Here is a 21,940-nt window from a genome sequence, read left to right as displayed (position 1 = left end):
CAAACTTACATGAATATACTATATTCAAACAACAGGAGAGAATACTCATGAGATTATTAGTAACACATTTTGTTTGAGCTTTGTATACTAGATGATAGAAATATGGCCCACTTCAGAAACTCTTTGAAATATGAATTTCTCATATGCAGTTGAGTTAAAACTTCAATTTTCTTATTCAAAGCTTAAAAACCATTTTGGACAATAGGATTACTTGCCTCAAATGAATCCAGATTAAAAAACTTTTATATTATTGTTTTTCTCTAGAGAAATGCCAATGTCTCTTTCTCTAATAAATTTTTGTACATTATAAAAATATCCTTTGTATAATTGCAAATTTCACAAACTTACTAATTAATCCAATACATATTTTAAATTCACTAAACATTCCAAAATCAGATCAGCCTTTTGAAGAGAAAAATTTAATAAATTATGAAATACATATGCAAAGCATTTCATATAAGAGTCAAAATCAGCTCAAATTTAATAATGTCAAGAATTTTAATGAATATCATATAAATAAGAGTCAAAACCAGCTAAGATTTAATAACATCATGAATCTTAATGAACATAAAATATTAATGGAAAATATTAAAACAGAAACTATTTAATGTAATTACAAATGCCACCAAAGTAAAAATATACTTTTAAAAATCACCATGTATTAATTAGAGATAAAAATGTGTTGTCATACAAAACAGATTGACTTGACTAGATACTGTATAAATAAACAAGACTCTTCAGCACTTCAAATGACTAACACTGAAGTAGGAGAAGGATGGATTTTACAGTTGATTTTCTTTTTTACTATGCCAGCTTATTTAAACATACTAAAATAGAGCTTAGATACAAATGATGAGTAATTAGCATTTAAGCTTTTAAATAAAAATATGTAAATTATACTTAAAATGAAACACACCCTACCTGGGTTTTCCCCTACTAGAAGGCTCTGTTACAGAAAATTGGGGTCTACATAGATTTCCTCCTGGGAAAATTGAACTCAACCATGAATCTCTATTTGGATATTCGTGACTTTTTTTTTTTAATTGTTGTTGTCGTCGTTTTTGAGACAGAGTCTCACTTTGTCACCCAGGCTGGAGTACAGTGGCACCATCTTGGCTCACTCCAACCTCTGCCTCCTGGGTTCAAGTGATTCTCTTGCCTCAGCCGCCCGAGTGGCTGGGATTACAGGTGTGTACCACCATGCCCAGCTAATTTTTCTATTTCTTAGTAGAGATGGGGTTTTACCATGTTGGCCTGGCTGGTCTCAAACTCCTGACCTTAGGTGATCCACCCATGTTGGCCTCCCAAAGTGCTGGGATTATAGGTGTGAGCCACTACGCCCGACCATATTGGTGAACTTCTAATGATGCTTGTTATTATTTGAGAAGGAAGGAGCTGAGGTTTTAGAATAGAAAAACAAAAGGGATGTCAGAGAAGCAGCGTGGCCTCTGCAATGGTCAACAGTGCGAACGCGTCCCAGGCAAAGGTCATTCTGGGTTTTGGAACTATCCCAGCCGCCTTAGGGATGGGGCTGTTGGAGGAGGGTCTGCAAAGGAGAAGCGGCACCTGGCAGGAACCGAGTTAAGGTCTGAGAAATGCCTGCTCCTCCTCCACATAGGAATTTGAGTAAGATACACTCAAAGCATCACAGCTGTTCATGTTATTCTACCTACATGGGACCACACAGGACCCTGAGATAAAAAAGGTAGGAGTGGGGCAAGGACTAAAATCAGAAATGCATTAATCATGTGAGGTTGGATGACCAGACAGGAAGAAAACAAAGGCAAAAAAAAATAAAACTCCCCCTAAGCCTGTTTCCCATTTGCAGTAGAAGAAAACAACATAGAAGCTTCTCATTGAAAATGTGGAGGAAAGAGATAAGACAAGTTGCTTGTGAGCAAGAAACGCAAAAAAGAGAATTAATTTCACAATACCCATTGTGATTAATTTATGATGTACAAAATGCCATCTACAAATAATTTGTTTGTTGTATTATTTTTAGTGCTTTCTTTTTTTTTTTTTTTTTTTTTTTGAGACGGAGTCTCGCTCTGTCGCCCAGGCTGGAGTGCAGTGGCGCAATCTCGGCTCACTGCAAGCTCCGCCTCCCGGGTTCACGCCATTCTCCTGCCTCTTTTAGTGCTTTCTTATTGAGAATATAAAGACGGGCTCCAGCAGGCTCATCTCATCCCCATCCTTTCCTGACTTTGATGGAAAATCCCTCAGCTGCAGTTCTAATATGAGCCCTTTTAGGAACCCAGTCCTGCAGATTAGAGAGGGATGAGGAGCTGCTCTAAGTGAGACACAGGCATGGAATATTGACTTCACAGAGAGGCACATCTTTATCATACAAGAATTTCTTTAACCAGGAACCACTAAAAATTCAAAGAGACAAAAATGTAGAAGTGAAAATAAAAAATTGAAATGAAGTACAGAACAGATTAATTCAGTTGCCCAGCACTCTTCCAACCTGTAAAACTTTTATAACTTCCTGAAAATGTATAAGAAACTAAAGAGGTTGCAAAACGGATTTAAATAAAAACTGTAAAATAATAAGTAGGGAATGTGGGTGAACCTGAAGTGAAAAAAGTCTACAGAATAATAATCCTCACGCTCTTGATTACGGTAAAGAAGTTCTCTGGTTCTGGACACTAGAACCTGTTTACCAGACAGATTCTGCAAGGGAGGATGGACTGTGTGGAGAGACTGTTTCGTGATGGCGTGAAATATCTTTTTTGATTGTTCAAGTATCTTACATTTGTTCCTTACCAAATTAATTATTCTAATGACTGAGTCACCTCTCTGCGTGTTTAGTACCTAAAAAGGAGTACTCCATCTTGCAGTTGATTATCTATTTTAAACGATACTTCACTTTAGAAGAAATATATACTGTAGAGATGTAGGTCAGTCTTTCCATGACTTGGCAACTTCTGAGCATACCGGTAAAGGGAATAAATAAATCAAGTATTCATTAACGACTAATGAAAGGTTCTTCATCAGCATTATCTTAGCCAGGGGATGCCAAACCCCCTGCTGTCCTGTCTGGGAGCTCATGGTCTACTGGAGAGGAGAGCATGCAGGTGGTGAGAATGCAGAGTGGCAGCTGCTGTGGTGGAGGCCGGTGCCAGGAGAACGGCAAAGCATCACAGAGACTACAGGGAGGGTCAGCGGAGGGTCAGAGGCGGCTCGTGATGTGCACTGAGACCAGAAAGACACAAGACTTGCCAAGTGAGGAGAGCGAGGAAAGGCATTCCAAGCTACGGGACAGGTTCATACAAGTCTAATTTCCTCGGAGTCAACATGTGATAAATGCTGCAATAAAACCGCAGTTGGCAGGATAGAGCACGTCATGAGGGGACCTCTAAATAATATGGTCCAGGGTGGAAAGTGGCAGAAGAATTTTCATTTGACAATGGCTTTTTCTCAAGCAATAAGAGGGCAATGAGACCAACCGGTTGTACCTACATATTCCAGAAATTTCCTAAGAATGTCAGGTAATCTTGATAAAAACAAATGCACTACAAATAAATAAACCATAGCCATTCTAAGTGTGGAAATGTGCTTTAAATCACCTATGGCATTGACATCAACGCCATTTCCTGAAACATATCCCATACAAGTTTGAAGTGATACATCCCAGATCTGATCTTCAAGCTGCAGAAGCAGCACTTATTAGATTTCAATTCAGTAGTCACGTGCAGAAATGTAGCTTCCCTGTGCAAGACCCATGATGGCAAAGTCACATTGTCATTATTCCTGATCAGCATTATCATATCAAAAAAAAAAAAAAAAGGCAGGTTCTGCATGCTCTGTAAAATCTGATTCTTTAAACCCAGTATCTGTCAGCATCACAGATGTCTGACTCCAGGTCTTTGTGTGTCAAAATCCTACCAGCCATGAGAGATGGAAGTGTGTATGTAATACTGAAGAGTAAAGTGCGGCAATATTACTGATCATTGTGAAAAAAATGATTATTTTATATAAAAAGCTGTTAACATCACCATCCAGATTAAGGAAGTGGGTAATCCAGACACCTATTAAGAGATGCTGTTAGTTACATAATTTAGGAAGAAAGGTTGGCTAATGGGTATAAAAATACAGTGACAGAGAAGAAATACATTCTAATGTTCAACAGCACTGTAAGTTGACTATAGTTAATAATTTATTGTATATTTCAAAATAGCAAAAAGAGAAGATTTGGAAATGATCAATGTTGGCAGTAATGGGTATTATAATTATCCTGATTTGATCATTAGACCTTGTAGGCATGTTTCAAAATATCACATGCATCCCATAAATATATACAGTTATTACATATAACAAAAAGCAAAAAATAAAAATTGGTTACAGTGTAAAAAACAATTTAAAGACAAAATAAAAATCTCTTATGTGTAAAGAAAATGTGTATTAATTAAAATTTTAAATATCAGACAAGTAAACTATATATAGTATATCATAATTAAAATATGATTATTAAATGAATATAACATCCTTAGAACAATGCCTGGCACATACCATGCGTTATATGTGTCTATTAAATAAAACAATTGTGTGTGCCACAGTTTTAATATCAAGCAAAATACTCCTTAAGAACCGGTCATTAATTTAACCAATATTCCTTGGCACTGACAAGGTACCACGTAGGTTTCCAGTTCCGTGGCCTTCCAGCAGTGGACACAGCAGGTGCTGCCCCCGAGTGGCATTCTACCAGAAAGGACAGACACGGACCAGGCATGCTACCTAAGTAAGCCGTCCAGTGCGTTAGAAACGTGAAGTGCCTTTTATGTCGAATCTACATTTTATATCTACTTGTTCATTCCACTCCACTTAAACCTACCTCTTCCAGGAAATGACTTATCTGAGAGCACTTGGAATCTGGTAAGAAGGAACCAGGAGCAGACTATGACTTTGTCACATGAGCAGTTCACAAGCAGCTAAAATATCAAATCGTGCACAACGATGTAGGTGATAAATCGTCTTTCATCCAGATTTGATTAAAGCATAAAGTACTAAACAAAAAGAGAGATCGTGTCGGGAAAATGGGTGTGCCTAAAGAAGCCTCACATGCTCAACTGACACCAGCTGATAGTGAGGGCTCCTGAGAACTGCAGAGTGTGAAGCCCATGTGCAGTGCGAATCTGCTCTCCTGCAGCTACGGGTTCTAGAAAATTGTTTCTGCCTCTGATGTAAAGTTCAAAGACCTGACCATGAAAAGTGCAAACTAAAGACATTAGGAGCTTTAACCATGGCTCAGATTTATTTCTGCATCCCAGTGGTTCATTCTCTGATGGGAATACTTGATCTCAGTCTTCCCTTATTATATCTTGCCATATTTTATATCCTGCCACGTTCCTGGGGTCCATACGGTGTTTGTTAGCCACCTGCTCTTTTTCACAAATTCTATCGCTGTTTAGGGTTTTCTGCAGTTGTTTTCTCCCTAAATGTGGAGAAGGTAGAGAATAAGGAAGCTTCTGAGGTTTTGCCCAAGTTTTAAATTTTCATATATTAAAATTGTAGCAGTCTGGAGCTGAATGTGTCTGCAAATGTGAGGCAGGGATAACATCCAAGTGAATCCACACATGAGGGGGTACATCTATGTCAACGCACAGCTCCTGCTTCCACCCTGTCTTACAACTGCCATTTCTGAATGTGGTAAAGCTCCCAACACCTGTGTCTTCACATATATGGTTTCTATGGCCGTAACACTCTGTATTCTCCCCTCCAACACTGCTGCTATCTTGGCATATTAGTCACCCCGAGTATCCGCACTCAACCTTCACAACTCAGACCTCCGAGTACTGCACTGGGAACAATCCAGTTCATTTAGGATCAGCCTTCCTGTACTCCTAGTGATCTTCTTATTTATATCTACATCATGTCAGTAATGTGATGTGTGTGTAACATGTTTGTAACATGTGTGTCTACATGGGTTTCCTCATAGAGTGGTCAATCCCACTGAGAATGGGACCTAGACTAAAAAAAAAAAAAAAAAAAACTTACCTCTAGATTTAATGCTGTGCATTCACTAACTTTTGTGTCAGCTTTCATCAAATCCACATTAGTTGTTCAGTTTAAAAAAATCTGAAATTATTAAAATGTACTAAAAATTATTGATTATAATTTTACCAAATATAAAAATTGTGAAGATTTAAAATGTTATATTCTAGTTTATGTTTTTAGATTTTTTAAAAATTACATTTTGCTGACACTATTTACACAAAATGCTTCTGAAACAAACCATCCATAACTTCTTATGAAAGGCAATAGTCTCAAACACATAAACAATTAGAGTGCAGTTAACATTTCAAGAACCACGGATTCTGTTTGGAAATATTTCTCCATGCCCCTCAGTAGCACATTGAACTTTTACATTTAACCAGAATAAGGCTAGTGGTCGCAAAAGTCATGGATAGTAGAGTTTATGGTCCTACAGTCTTCACAATTTTTCATTTGGTAAACCTTCTAGAGAATAATTGAATCAATATAATAGGAAATTTGGCTTTTATTTTACTGAATGCACATTAGCTATACAAAGGTCATAATACTAATTCAAAGTGAAGTTACAGTATCAAGAAGCCATATGTTTCTCGTTAGTAGCTAATCTTTTTTTCACTGCCAAAAGATGTACTCTTGCTTAAATGCTATGTAAGGTAGACCTCATGAATGAAGCTCATGAAACAAGGCCAGGCAATGCCTTTTAGCCATGACTATCGATTTCCATAAGATCAAAAGTAGGAACACCACATGTACCTGTGCTAGGTTACATAAAAATAGGCTCTGTCACCAAACTCATAAATGCTAAGTATTTGTGGAACTACAGCAAATAAGAATTCCAGAAAATAACTGTACTGCCTGAGGATATTTTTTGGAATATATTTTCACACACACACACACACACACACACACACACACACACGTTTTCCTTCACTGTCTTCCATAAGAAAGAGTGCTCAAAGAAGAACAAAGTGGTCCATGGAAGAATGAGAATTATAGAAAATTGGCAAATCGTTGATGCTCCTCCAATTTGGGTGAAAAATAAAATAGGGGAAGGAGACCTTCTCCACTAATATCCTTGGATGAAGTCAGAGGAACCCTAAGAAAGGAATGGGAAAGCCAGGAACAGGAGGCTTATTTCCAAAACAATGAAAGAGTTCTGAGCTTCCTGTCCTGAGCCTTTGTTCAAGCTCTTTTCTCTGTTTGGAAGGCTCACCCATTATTTCTGCAGGTTCACATTCACCTCTCCTTAGGGACGGTTTCAACTGCCAATCATGGGCAACACCTCCTTCCTTCTTTGTCTCCTGTTCCCTTTGCACCTGCAAGGTATCCCTTCTTTCTCTGCACAACCTTAAACATTTATCTCTGGCTCTTAAACGTAATCTGCTGCCTAGCCTGTTGTGTCATTGTGTGTATTTCTAAGTCTCATTCAGGGCAGCGGTGTTTGGCATGTCCTCGTAACTTTATAGAACACCACAGAGTGCCTTGCACATACTAGCTACCCAATAATATTTCTCAAATAAATGATGTAAGCATTAATTATTGACTTGATAGAAAACAATTTGGATTATTTCTAAATATATCTGCCTGAAATTTTACCAGTAAAGATTTGTTACATGATGTGGTAATTGTCTTTCATGTGATTATACCCAGAAGGGAAATGCACCACATTACTAACCACTAACAGCTCTTTGTGGATTGTTTTGCTCATCAAACCAAGAACATTTCTATTCTTTCCAACCTGAAAACAGATGACAGTTTGTTTGAAAAGAGAGTGAAGATTGAGAAGTGATACAAACCGCAAGCAAATATGGAAACTGGTGAGAGGCAAATGCAAGCTCTGCCTGTGCTCCAAGAGCGCAAAGGACAACTCCCACTCACCCACGGTAGCCTTGATCACTATTGATTTAACACAGCCTCACAGAACAAATGTAACTATAACAACATTATGTTTTAAATCAAGTGACAAATGCCATTTGTATTTTGTAAATACCCTCAGGGTGAAACCTAATGAATCTATCCTAAAGCAACTCCACAACTAAGTAACAAGACAACATGAGCTCTTAGTTTTGTGTATGATGAAAATCAAGTATTGCCACATGGCGAAGACTGAAATTCAGACATAGAAAAGGGTACGAGGCCCGTTTTCCTCAAATGTGTTTCCACAGAGTCACTTCGTGCAAAACCAAAGAGAAAACAAGGATGAAAGATACTGAGTGAAATGCTATTCTCAGTGTTTGCACCTATTTTATCATCTTTTTTCTACAAGTAAAATGTTCAGGAGAGATAATTATGAAAACTAAGAATCACAGCCGAGACAGAATTTTTGCAACTCTCTGCCATACTAAATTTTGGTTAAGTAAGATTTTCAAGTAAGGTAAAATTCAGGGAATTTAAAAGGGAGTTGGGAGTTAAAATGGATTTTGGTAGAAAAGTAGTATTTCCTAGACTAATGAATATTTCCCAGAGAACGTATAATTGTTATAAAGTGGTATATCAGTTCCTTTCACAAGAAATAAATTAGTTTTTTTAATTTCAAAATGTTTAAATGAATTTAACTTAATTTTGTTGTATAGCTTTACATGTAGCTAAAGCCAGAATAATTTTCAACAATAGCATTTTAATTTTTCCATTCTTTTATTCATCCAACATGACCCTACACAAAGTAGGTTTACTCAAAAAGAATAAAATGCAATCTCACCATCTAACTCGTTCTGTGGAATATTAACCTTTCTATATTAGATAGTGTAATTTGATAAACGTACTTGTTGTTGTTTGGACAACGAATTGTATGAACGTTTTCCTGTAAACAGAATTACTAAAACTGGAGCCGGACGCAGTGGCTCACGCCTGTAATCCCAACATTTTGGGAGGCCGTGGTGGGTGGATCACGAGGTCAAGACATGGAGACCATCCTGGCCAACATGAAGAAACCCCGTTTCTACTAAAAATACAAAAATTAGCTGGACATGGTGGTGCGCTCCTGTAATCCCAGCTACTCGGTAGGCTGAGGCAGGAGAATCACTTGAACCCTGGGTGGGGGTGGAGGTTGCAGTGAGCAGAGGTTGCACCACTGCACTCCAGCCTGTGCAACAGAGTGAGAATCCGTCTCAAAAAAAAAAGGAGGGGGGGGTGATAAAAAAAACAGACACATCAGTGACAGTCTTCTTGGAGAGCCAGAGAAGGGGTCTATAGAGCGTCATCTAGGGTTTTCTTAGGAAAGGGGTGGCAGAAGGGCAGAAAAATCTTCTGTGCAGTGTTAAAAGCAGAAGAAAATGAGGGGAACCACACAAAGCTTGCTGTACTCGGAGAGTCAAGAAGTCTATTTTGTAGCTGGAAGACAGTGTGTTGAGGGCGAGCTGTGAGGCCAGCACGACAGTGGGGCTCCAAGCAGGGAGGGGATCTTATTTGTTAGCCAAGGGAGTTTAACTTTTATTTCGTATCGGGGAGAGAAATGAAAAGCAGGGTTACAGAAAATTAAATGTTTATGTTAGAAAGAAGTCTTTCATGATAGCCTAACACAAAGCATCATCACTGAAACAAAACATGTTTAGTTTTTATGAGTCAAAATGCAGACACATGAAATGTATCCTCTGGAGACCACTGGACTTCCCAAATGAGGCACTTGTAATGATTGCAGAAACCATATCTAGTTCATTTAATCTTACCATTTCAGTGTAACTGTGAGTTTAAGATTAAAAAAGATGGAAAAGATGAAAACTATTATTGCCATTTCAAGATATCTAGTGCGGAAAAAAAGAAATAACTATTCCTGTACTGTTTAATTATCTACCATAAAATAATGATTTTCTGTACAAATTAGAACATTACATAATAAAACCACTGACAAAAATTCATTGTATCAGCGACAGCCATGGACTGTACCAAAATGCAGCCCCACCATCTAGTGAGGCACTAGACTATGTAAAATATCGTTATAATCATCCAAAACATAGTTATAATTTTGCTGAGAAATTTTTGGCAAAATTTACAATGTCAGTTTCCTCCTCTGTTCAAACGTTGAATGGCTTGGAAGGATAACCCAGTAGTTGATTTTTACTTAGCTTATGTTTTATTCTTTCCTTCTATGGACTATTTACTCCGTCTTTAAACAATTTTATTCGAGTTTGTCATGGATTCCATTTTGATTTTCTCAAGGGAAATACTACACTATTGTTCATAGGAGACTGTGCAAATATATATTACGATGGGTAGGCATGAAACCACCTACTCTGATCGAGGCAGGAATGTAAAATTCTCATACAGATGAGAAAAGAATCAAAATTTTGGTAAAGATTACTATGGATTCTTTGTCTATTAGAAGGTCATTTATTTTACTTTTTTTTTTTTTTTTTTAAGACGGAGTCTTGATTTATTGTCCACGTTGGAGTGCAGTGGCACGACCTCTGCTCACTGCAACCTCCACCTCCTGGGTTCAAGCGATTTTTCTGCATCAGCCTCTCCAGTAGCTGGGACTACAGGCACGCACCACCACACCCGGCTAAATATTTTGTATTTTTAGTAGAGACCGGGTTTCACCATATTGGTCAAGCTGGTCTTGAACTCCTGACCTCGTGATCCACCCACCTTGGCCTCCCAAAGTGCTGGGATTACAAGCATGAGCCACCACACCAGACCTTTTTGACCATTTTTAAAAACTGAAAGTGAACAAAATTCCAACGCTTATCTATAGGTAGTAGAACCACCAATGATTTTCACTTTATGCTCTTGTGTGTTTTCTGAGTTTTCCATAATGAGCACGTATGATATTCACCAGAAAAGAAATAGTTTTGTTTTTCGCAGGATATTAGCTCTAGGTAAGTAAATGTGCAGACTACCTGACATTTGTTAATGGTCAATGACTTATTCTTATCACTCTCCCTCTCCATCTCCCATTCACAGGCATCCATGTAGATGTATCTTGAGCCAGTGGCCACAGTCTAATACTCTCTGACCTGTGGTCCCCTCACACCTCTGCAGGTTCCTGGGCCGTGGTCCCTATTTCACTAACTGGATTGCATTCTCATGTTATGCTCCTCTTTCTTTCTCCCACTAAACTCTAAGCTCCTTGAGTTTAGGGATGCTGCCTACTTTTATCTTCCACATTCCCGTTATGGTGTCAAACACATGAGTAATTATTCAAAAACTCATTACTGAATGCATATCGAAATGAAGACTTCTATGAAAAGCTTCTATCTGGTACTGCAACAGTAAGATACTTTTTTTTAACAGTTTGTATGAAATTGCATTATTATTAATTTTTTTCTTTTTGTCTTCTCTACTTTTGCTTTTCTGTTCTTTCCTGCCTTCCTTTAGAATGTTCAATGTTCTTAAGAATTTTCTTTTAATTAACTTATTGGTGTTTTAATTATACTTTTGGCAGTATTTTAGTGTTTACTCTTGGAATTAAAGAAATATCCAAGATTTTTCAGTCTTCTTGTAGTAAATATTATATCACTTTCTTTTTTAATGTACACAGAATGCATTTTTAGAGGTTCATTTACCAAACCTTTTTCTTTTTTTTTTCCCCCATGGTTATCATATATATTACAAACACATGCAATTCCAATATTCTAAAACACAATGTTGTAATTTTTACTTAAAAAGTCTCATGCACTTTCAAGAAACTCAGAGAAAGTATCTTCTGATGTTAACCAAAATATTTACCACCTATAATGCTTTTGTTTTTTTGAGACGGAGTCTGGCTCTGTCGCCCAGGCTGGAGTGAGCGGCGCGATCTCGGCTCCCTGCAAGCTCCGCCCCCCGCGTTCCCGCCATTCTCCTGCCTCAGCCTCCCGAGGAGCTGGGACCACAGGCGCCGCCATTACGCCCGGCTAGTTTTTTGTGTGTTTTTTAGTAGACACGGGGTTTCACCGAGTTAGCCAGGATGGTCTGGATCTCCTGACGTCGTGATCCTCCCGCCTCGGCCTCCCAAAGTGCTGGAATTACAGGCGGGAGCCCCCGCGCCCGGCCGCCACCTATAACGCTTTCTGTTCGTCACTGAAGAGCCAAGTTTTCACCGCAGGTTGTTTCCATGAAGCCCGAGCAACCGTCTCAGCATTTCCTCCACTGCGTGCCTGTCTTGACACCCTCTCATAGCTTTCATAGCTTCCTTTGATTTTCTGACTCGCCCTCATTCTTGAAGGTTGTTTTCACATGATATCAATGTCTAGGCTGACAGTTCCTTTTTGTTTGTTTTCTTTCATTTTGCTTTCAGCAATGTAATGATGTTGTTTGCCATGGATGGCCTCCATGGTGTTTGATGTAAAATCAGCAATAATTTAAACGGTTGTTTCCTGTGTGTAATACGTCAGTTTTCTCTGACTGCCTTCAAGCTTTTTCTGTCGCTTTTGAAGCAGTTTGGTTGTGGTATACATGGTTATGGTTTCTTTGTAGTTATCTTTCAATTTACAGAGCCTCTTCAGTCTTTTTTTTTTTTTTTTTTTTTTTTGCCAAATTTGGAAAATGTTATCCATTAGTACATTAAAGATACTTTTTCCCTTATTCTCCCTCTCCCTTCTCCTTCTGGAGTTCCTGCTAAACGTGTGTTAGGCCTGATATTGTCTCAAAGAAGCCTGATGCCCTGCTCGTTATATTTTTTCAGTCTTATTTTCTTTATATTCTTCTGATTAGATTATTTCCGTTGGACTAACATCAAGTTCCCTAACTCATGTCATTTTGAATCTGTTAAGCCCTTCCAAGTAAACCCACTTTTACAAAAATTGTATTTTTGGTATTTAAATATTCATTTGATTTTCATTTTATAACCCCTATTTATTTGCTGATATTTCTAACTTTTTTCACCAAGAGCATTGCTTCCTTTACTTATTTAACCATAGTTATAATAATAGCTGCAATTAAAATTCTTGTCTGCTAATTCCAACATCTGGGTCCTATCAAACTTGGTCTAAGTTTTGGGGCCTTTTATTTTTTTAATTTTTAATTTTAAACTGGCTGAAATATGTTGAATGACTAGTTGTTGTTTCTGGAATTGTGAGTTTGACTTATTTTTGGAGATTTTAGACTCTGTTATGTTCCTCCAAAAATTCATGTATACATTTATTTCATCTTTGAGATTTTATTTTTTATTTCTTGGCAGGAAATTAAGTTGGTTGCACTCAAACTGAACACTTCTGTTGTTGAGGGTGGTGTGCACATCCACTCTCATGGAGCTCCTCTATCTTCAGCTGTCCCGTTTGCAATCTGCTCCACTTACTCAGAGCTCGAGAGTCAGTTAAAGTCTTGGGCAGCACCTAGAACCACAATTTGGGGCTCTCCAGTCTGGAGCTCTCCTTTCTGGGATTCCTCCCTCATCTTCTGGTGGATGTAGTTTTGGTGGTTCAGAAAGAAAGTGGATGTTAGGATAGAGTTTTGGTTTTCCCACCAGCACTGACTTCGGTACATGCTTGGCTTAGCTAAAAGCCAAAAAATGGGTGATTCACCATAGGCTGTTCAACTCCTTCGGAATCTGCCTGTTTCTCTTCAATTTTCTAGTGCTTCTAGTTTCCAGGTGTTTTTCTGTCTTATGTATTTATTTGTATATTTCATCCATAGTTGCAAGTGAAAAAGGATCAAATCCCATAGGAGTTTATTTGGCCATCCTGAATTGCACTTTTGGAAAAAAGACTTTATTTTGCCTTCAAAATGTAGTTACTTGTACGTGACACAAACATACAAATGCTAGTTTTCAATAATAGCTAGCTACCTTTAGTTTATTGCATTCTATGTGCCAAGCATTTTACACCATTATATTATTCCAATTCTTATTTCTTTGGGAGATAGATTTTATTATTTCACATTTGTAGTAAAGGGAATTGTGACTATAATCCATGTAATTGCTGAAAGTTCTAAACAGGAATCACATAGTTTTAAGTATGGTGCATATTTTCATGTATATAAGAAAGATGAGGTTGTGTGGTTGCAAGTGTCTGTGTTTTCTGTTTATGTTTTGAAAATTAAACATCTACACGATTAAGGAGGGCTTCCCCTTTATTTCTGTGGATCTCCTGGAGTGATTTCAACTCTGCGAACTGGGAATACAGAGATAAACTAGGTGTTTACAACCTTTGCCTTTCTCTCTGCAGCTGCTTCACATGGAACCTCACAGCCATGGAAATTGAGTATAAAGCTCATAGGTTTCAAGGCAGCCCGAAAGCCCTTTTTTCCACTACAACAATTTAGAAGCTTGAAAATAAACCCAACCTCTATGTATAGTGGAAAAAGTCAAATCAACATAACCTTGGATATAACCACTTAGAACATTCTTTCAAAAGTTTTAAAATTATCCTTGTGACATCAGATGATGCCTTGAATTACACAATACACTCTATATGTAAGGACCAATCCAATTATCACCTATAAGTGTATCGTAGATGATAGTCAATATTCATTCTGCTTTTCTGTCCATGATCTGCTATGTATTATTTCCTGTTACCATCATGATCCTGGAAATTGGCAGAACATGAACACTTTTGTGATTTCAGTTTTAGAAAAAATTGAGACTAAGCACTTCAAAGAAAGCTCATTAACAATTACTTGCTTAAAAAAATAAAAAGCAATAGGTGCATTCAATGATGAGAAGGTAAAAATAGGACAAAATTAGACTTAAAAGAAGAGAGTAAAGAAACCTGGCTGAAGTAACACAAAATGAAGAGTTGTGAAAGCTGACAGTTCTTAGTCACATAAGAGCAAGGTCATACTTAATGAAGCTAAAAAAAGTAAATTTAGAAGAAGCTGAGGGAAATTTTAGGAGCTATTTGTTATTCTGTGTGACTGTCTTACTTAGATTCTATTTTCTCCTCATTTTCTGGCTGTCCTCATCCAATATTCTTTCAGAGGACCTGGGATGTGTCTTAGTGCCAGATGGCATAAAAATAACCATGCTATTAATCCTACAGTATGAGGGATATATTCACTTCTCAGTATTGAGATAAATAAAGTGAAATGAATTGAATTTCAATGAATTTATTCTGGGGAATAATTCTCTGAAGTATAGTTATATTTAGATTATTTCTAAGTAACTCACTAACATGCAAATATTGACTTGTATAGACACCAGCTCTATTTTCCATTTCAGCAATTATACACTTGAAAATGAACCCAAATACAAATACAAAATTTTCCTAAATTATTTATCTCAGTATTAATTGGTTGAAAACTGCTTTGTTAATAGTTGGATTTAAAGTAGTTTAAATTCAGTAATATCATCAATAAGTAGTCTAGATCTATACAAATATTTGAAGTAGTCTTAATCTATAGAGGTTTTTGATGGTTGCCTCTTTTGATAAGTCACTATAATAAAATGTTTCTCGTTGGCTTTGGAAAGCTTTAATGACTTTAAAGAAAGATGCATTTATTGCTTCTACTTTTACACATTTAGTTTTGTTATAATATTGACATGGAGTAGAGAAATTTTGTAATACAATTAAGTGAGCTTAAATGGGTTTTAAGTTAATCATGCTCTCCATGTGCTCTCCATGTCCAATATTAAATATAATATTTATATTATATATAAATATAATGCATAACTTGTATGGCCCAATTAGTTAATGTCACTATGCTAAATTATACACAAATTATACAGGTTTTTTTTAACCCCAGAGAAAGTAAAAACAAATTATTTCATAAAGAAAGTCATGAAACGGTGTCAGCTAAACAATGAAAGAAAACAAAAGCTATAGATTAACAATATTTGCCATCTGAATGTCAAATGTGATATTGAGTCCATAAATGATAGCAATATTTTCAATGTCTATCTCATCAACATAGAATATATTTTGTACATTATTATTTACTTTTAGAGAAGCATTGTTCCAAAAACTTGTTTATATTCAATTATGAAAATCTAAAATTTGATACTTTATAAAATATGATATTTGGGAACATGAGCTACCACAAATATTCCTGGGGGAAGTTAAAGGATCTGACACAAATCATCCTGCTACAAATCATTTCAAATTACCGTCCTACATTTGAGCAGAACTCAATTTTAATATAAAATATCAGTCCCTTTTTAATTGACAATATAGGTTAAAATTGTGTATAATGATGACATTGAGATTCCAGACCATTTAATTTCATTGATTTAGGAAAAAAAAAAGAACATTGTTTGCAAAGTAGTTCTCTTTAGTTATGATTGCGCTACATGATCGTTTCTATGATGCCTTTTTCTTGGTAGAATTTTGTGAGTTTTTATTTATCTCCTCCAGAATGCATACTCCTCTTAAACTTCCACCTGGCAGCAGTAGTTTCTCTGTATAAGGCACCATACTTTGAATTTTTTTATATTTTTGTGTGACAGTTTGAGTCTGCCTTCCCTAATGGGTTGTGAACTCTACAAATGGGGACATGCCTGCCTTTACTCACTGTAATAACCTCAGTATGAATGATGAGTAAATAATGCTCATATAGTGAATAATATTTCTTCAGTATTATTAGACAAACAACAAAGTTGAATACACTAAATATGAAAATGCTAGGAAAAAGTAAGCAGGATTAAATTTTGCTAGGCTGAAAATCCTTCCTTGTAGCACATTTAAAAATTTAAATAATATTTCATTCTACTATGTGCAGCTTAAGGACTTAGAATAATCTAAAAAACATAAAGTATTATAGTTATATTACAAAATAAAGATGAATTATTAATATATGTATATGTATATTAAAACTATAGATATGGAGATCTCTCAGGTGGAGTGCTGCATTTTGTTTGATGCTAAAGAAGAAAAGTAAAATGTTAGTTTTAATACCAAAATAAGTTTTATATCTGGTAATACTAATGTAAATGTTTTCTGTCCAAATCTCGTTATAGGTAAAATAAAGTGGCAAATGAATTCTGTAGGAATTGATAACTAAAAATGTCAGATATCTCCTTAGAGAATATATGTAATTGGTAAAATATTGAACGGTGATTCATTTATTCCTTATTCTGCATAGCAGAGTTAATCCATTATTGTAGTATAACTCACACTGTATTGGGGAAATTGCCTTGATTTGTGAGACATTTTGGAGCACTGGATTCATTTTATAGATATAAAATTGTCAATGTAGAAACGGTTGCATGTTCTCAGGTTGTCTGTCTCTTTCAGAATGTTTCCAGCTTAGCCAGCTTTCTCAGGAGGTTGTGATGAGCAGAGGGGTCCTTCGTGGTTCCCAGAGTGAAAAAGGAAGCAGGCTATTGTCCTTAGGGAGCCAGTTCATATCTGTTCTAGTCCAGAAATTTAAAATTGGATTCTTTCCCAATCCATTGGTACTTTATATATACTAAGAAAATAAATCAGTACTCTTTCACTCTAAGTTTTAAAATGTGGAATTGTTTCTTTCTCTGGGAGGGTGGAGGGGGGATATTTTAATTCCAATAAATATTATGGACAGAGAAGTGATATGGTTTGGCTGTGTCCCCACCCAAATCTCATCTTGAATTGTAGTTCCCGTAATCCCCACATGTCATGAGAGGGACCCAGTGGGAGGTAATGAGTCATGGGTATGGCTGCTCCATGATGTTCTCGTGATAGTGAGTGAGTTCTCACAGGTCTAATGGTTTTAAAAGGGGCTTTTCCCCCGTTGCTTGACACTTCTCTCTCCTGCCACTATGTGAAGAAGAATATGTTTGCTTCTCCTTCTGCCATGATTGTAAGTTTCCTGAGGCCGCCCAGCCTTGCAGAACTGTGTGTCAATTAAACCTCTTCCTTTAAAAGTTATGTCTCAGGCAGTTCTTTATAGCAGCGTGAGAATGGACTAATAAGCATAGACTTTCTCTGGTTTATTGAATATTTTAACTGTAACAGTGACAGAAGGTAATGTTTTTGAATTCGTTATTAGAAATATAAGTATATATGAACAAATAGAGTCAAAAAGGAATACCTAAAACACAAATAGCTAAAAGAAAATGAAATAATATAATAAAGATTCATGTCCTAAACTTAAAAACATTTGATAGTTGCCTGTTACCTTTATTTTAAGGATTATTCTCTAACAAGGCCTTATTCATCCTGCTCCTAACAAAATATTTAGCCATATCTTGTCTTTCACTGCTACTCACCTCTGGCTCTCCAAGCCCTGACCCACCCTGGGGAATGAGCTCACATCTCAGGCTTTGAATACTAACCACATCAGAATATGCACCATCACACAAGGCAAGCCATGCCTTTGCTTTAACTGCTAGCTTAAGATAGGCTACTCTTTTCTCATCTTTATTTCCATTATCTTTCCAGTCTGAAGAACTACTGAAATTTTGAACTATAACATGGATATCAGTAAAAGAAATCTTATACAAGGATGACAGTGTCCTCTGAATTATGTCATCACAATGAAGAATAAATTCCAGCTAATAGTAAGAAAAATTGCAATTCTAGATAATTCTGTACTACGTAGTATGTAACTCTTATTCTCAAGATAATTGGTCAGAAATGATATATGTTTTAAGCCCCTACTTCATTTTAGTGATGAGTATGATGAAGTCAAGAAAGCTCAATGATGCATCCAACTGCACACAGTGGGTAAAAACTAGTATAGAGATAAGTCTCTAAATCCAGATGACAGCTCTGTGAATTTCAGCTCCTCCAGTTCTCTACTGATACCTCCCAGTGTAAAAGCCCATTTGTCACCCATATATATAATATGAGTGAGGAACCATAAAAGATATGTATGTGAGGAACCATAAAATATATATATATATAAAATATATATGGTATATATATTATATATGGTATATATATTATATATAACATATTCTTTATCATTAGTATCTTTTAATCGTTCCTCAATCTTTTATTATAATAAGGTCTTATAATTTTTTATATCAAATAATTAATTTGGGTATCCTATACATATCATTATCCTTAAATGTCTAGTTGAGGCTTCACATCCTACCAGGAGTTTACTTTCACTGTTTTACTTTTTTACCATCACATCAAAGTCACTCTGGTCAAAACAAAACATCCCCTCTAAACCACTGCTCTGCCTATCAGATTCCTCCTGCTGTCAGTGGAACTGCTGATCATTCAAGGTCAGCATATCTGCCTGGGTGACAGAAGGGAGGTATATTTTATCTTGGTCATGTATTTGTTTCCTAAGACAGAATTTAATTCTTGTTTCTTACCATTCTCAACTTTGCTCTTTATTCTCTTGTCCCAATGCTATTGCCCTATGATAAACATTTTTCAGCTCATTCCAAAAATTGTTCTCACTCTGTTCCATGGGAATTTTCAGAGACATAAACCAAATTGAGCCTAAATATGCCTCCTTCCTTTCTCTGATTTGTAATTGATGCCTAATATAGCAATGTCCTTCCAGAAGACCTTGCCATCGTCACAGAATCCTTTACATGCCCATATTTGCCCTGCATGTGTGTCCCCAGGCTCTCCGATTCCTCTTTCATCTCTCAGTTGGAAAAAAATAGCGCTATTTCAAGAAATGTAATCCACCAGTAGGGAGTAGGAAAAAATACGTTTGTAAGAAATGACTACATGCCAAAGAGAGAAATCTTCAAATAATTTACATGGAAAATGCTATAATGAACTTTAAATTCAGCTTACACATTTCCAATGGCAATTCAGTTTGCTATTTTCAACTCTTCACTGCATTTCTGCATCATTTTTTCTTTTAATTTTATTACACATATCAACATATTACATAATTGAACTATGCATTCATAATCTAGACCTAACTCTGCCATAATGACGAGTTTGATATCCAACTTTTTAAATATAAAATCTTAGTTTTGAAATACAGGATTTTTTTTTAGTTTTTCTATATTTCACATGTATTTCTAACTATCCTTTTGAGAAAAAACTTGCTATATTCTTGCTAATAAATGTTTAAAATTATTTGTTCTCCATAGGTTGCTTTAAGGCAACCCATATATTTACATTTGAGGCCTGGCATAGTGGCTCACGCCTGTAATCCTAGCACTTTGGTAGGACAAGTCAGGTGGATCACTTGAGGTCAGTAGTTCAACACTACCCTGGCCAACATAGTGAAACCCCGTCTATAACCGGAAAAAAAAAAAAAAAAAAAAAAAAAAAGTCATATATGTAAGTTGAAAAGCTATCTTCACTTGACTTTCTCTCAGAATGTTGCATTAACAGTATCATTGTGTCATCCATCTGATTTCCTGTGTTCAGGTATGGACCTGACTACAAGAGTGGTCAGGAATGGAACTTACACAGTCCATTACCAGGGTCAGTTCAAATAGGGTGGTGTTTCAGGCAATTTTTATTCAACTACTGGATCATATAAAAGAGAAAAAGGCAAAGTATAAATGGAATATGAGCTAATGTTTTAGTCTATAGAGACATGTCCATTTTTTTGGTAGGAAACAATTGAATGAGTCAATATAGCCCATGGAGAATAAAGTGTAGGAGTTTATCAAGTACTGTACCATGAGCAGATAACAAATTGTGAATAGGCAATGTCTGCATCCCTTGGATCAAAATATATTTTCCATAATTTATGTAATCTGTAATCAGGCATTCTATTCAGTTGTGTGATGTCTATTTTAACTCTGGCTAAAAACAGCATATAGAACACTATCAGGCAGCTCCATTCTTCTGAGTCCTATCATCATAATGCAGGCAAATTATTATTGTGCCTATTGAAACAATGAAGCCAGCTGCACATCTGATGCCAAAACACTGAAGATATTTATTGATGTATTTCACTTTAAAGTAAATACACTTTATTAGGGAAAGCATTAAAGATTTCTTCATGGAGAATTAGCTAAACTGATACACAGACACATTGTTTCAGCATTCTTGTGGGTTCACATTAATTTATTCCTGTAGTAAACTTTCTTTCCATTGTATGAATAGCCCAATGCATATTTTTGTACAGATGAAAAGATGCAATTAATAACCCATGTTCTCTTTTCGTCAGGTCAGTAGCAGGGAGCGACATCATGAGGGGAAGCAATAGCCAGGGATAATGGAATGCTTCTAATGACCCTTTTAATACCATCTTCATAGACTGGGGCACAAGGGCCATGTTCTTGCTTTTCTACCCCTTTGCTCAGTGTCTTCTCATGGAGTTGTAAAAATAATAAAAATCATTTGAAGATTAAGAAAATTAGGTTTGAATATTTGTGTTTTTTTTCTAGACATCAAAAGGCTGGTCAGTGGCCAAGCTAGGACTCTACCACTCATCTGATAACAGTTTGTCTCCAAGTTTCTTTTCCTCACCCGCTCCATGTATACACCCCCTATAGGCAGATCTGCTCAGTCTGCAATATACAAGCCATGCATCTCTGTGAAGCTCTGCTTGGGTTCATTCTAGCTCCTCAGTAGTAGTGGTTGGCTCCTCCTTAAAACCCATCGTCATTGCCTGCTTTTAAACAATGACTCCTACTTGACAGGTGCGCACCATGGTGACAATGTACCTAAGAGTAAGGTATGATCCTTCCCTTGAGTACTTCACAAGCTAAAGATGAAGCAAAATCTACACAAATAAGTATCAGAATTCTACATACTGAATTTCTAAAATGTACTTGAGAGTAATCATGCCATTACATACATTATCCACTCATTACATATGATCAATAAGGTTTTATTATGATCCCCATTTTGTAAGGAGGGCACCTGAAGTCCAGAGAGGTTAGGAAACATTCAGCAACGTCATGTGCAGGGGAAGTGCATTACCTGGAGTTCAAATCAATATCTGCTCAAAAGATTGTCATTTCTGGCTCACACCTGTAATCCCAGCATTTTTGGGAGGCTGAGGTAGGCGGATCACGTGGTCAGGAGATGGAGACCATCCTGGCTAACACAGTGAAACCTCGTCTCTACTAAAAAAAAATATAAAAAATTAGCCTGGTGTGGTGGCAGGCACCTGTAGTCCCAGCTACTCAGGAGGCTAAGGCAGCGAGACTCCATCTCAAAAAAAAAAAAAAGATTGTCATTTCTTCCATATAAGGTTGTCATTCGAAAGTATACAAAGGGATCGTCATGCATCTCAT

The 21,940-nt window shown here is 36.6% G+C and overlaps 1 protein-coding gene and 1 long non-coding RNA gene across 3 annotated transcripts in view; one reads left to right on the top strand and one right to left on the bottom strand.

Annotated features, from left to right (window-relative positions):
• Nucleotides 1–21,940, bottom strand: part of LOC139355625 (CUB and Sushi multiple domains 1) — a 2,038,620-nt gene that overhangs the window by 1,097,023 nt on the left and 919,657 nt on the right. The window lies entirely within an intron of this gene.
• On the top strand, nucleotides 11,878–21,006 carry LOC105491871 (uncharacterized). The gene is made up of 3 exons (XR_011607302.1): nucleotides 11,878–12,016; nucleotides 18,204–18,322; nucleotides 20,866–21,006. It is a non-coding gene; the product is annotated as an uncharacterized lncRNA (long non-coding RNA).

Source organism: Macaca nemestrina, chromosome 8 (genome assembly GCF_043159975.1).
Source record: "Macaca nemestrina isolate mMacNem1 chromosome 8, mMacNem.hap1, whole genome shotgun sequence".
Taxonomy (NCBI): domain Eukaryota; kingdom Metazoa; phylum Chordata; class Mammalia; order Primates; family Cercopithecidae; genus Macaca; species Macaca nemestrina.
The sequence above is the reverse complement of the archived record's forward strand: the minus strand, read 5'-3'. Positions and strand labels throughout refer to the sequence as shown.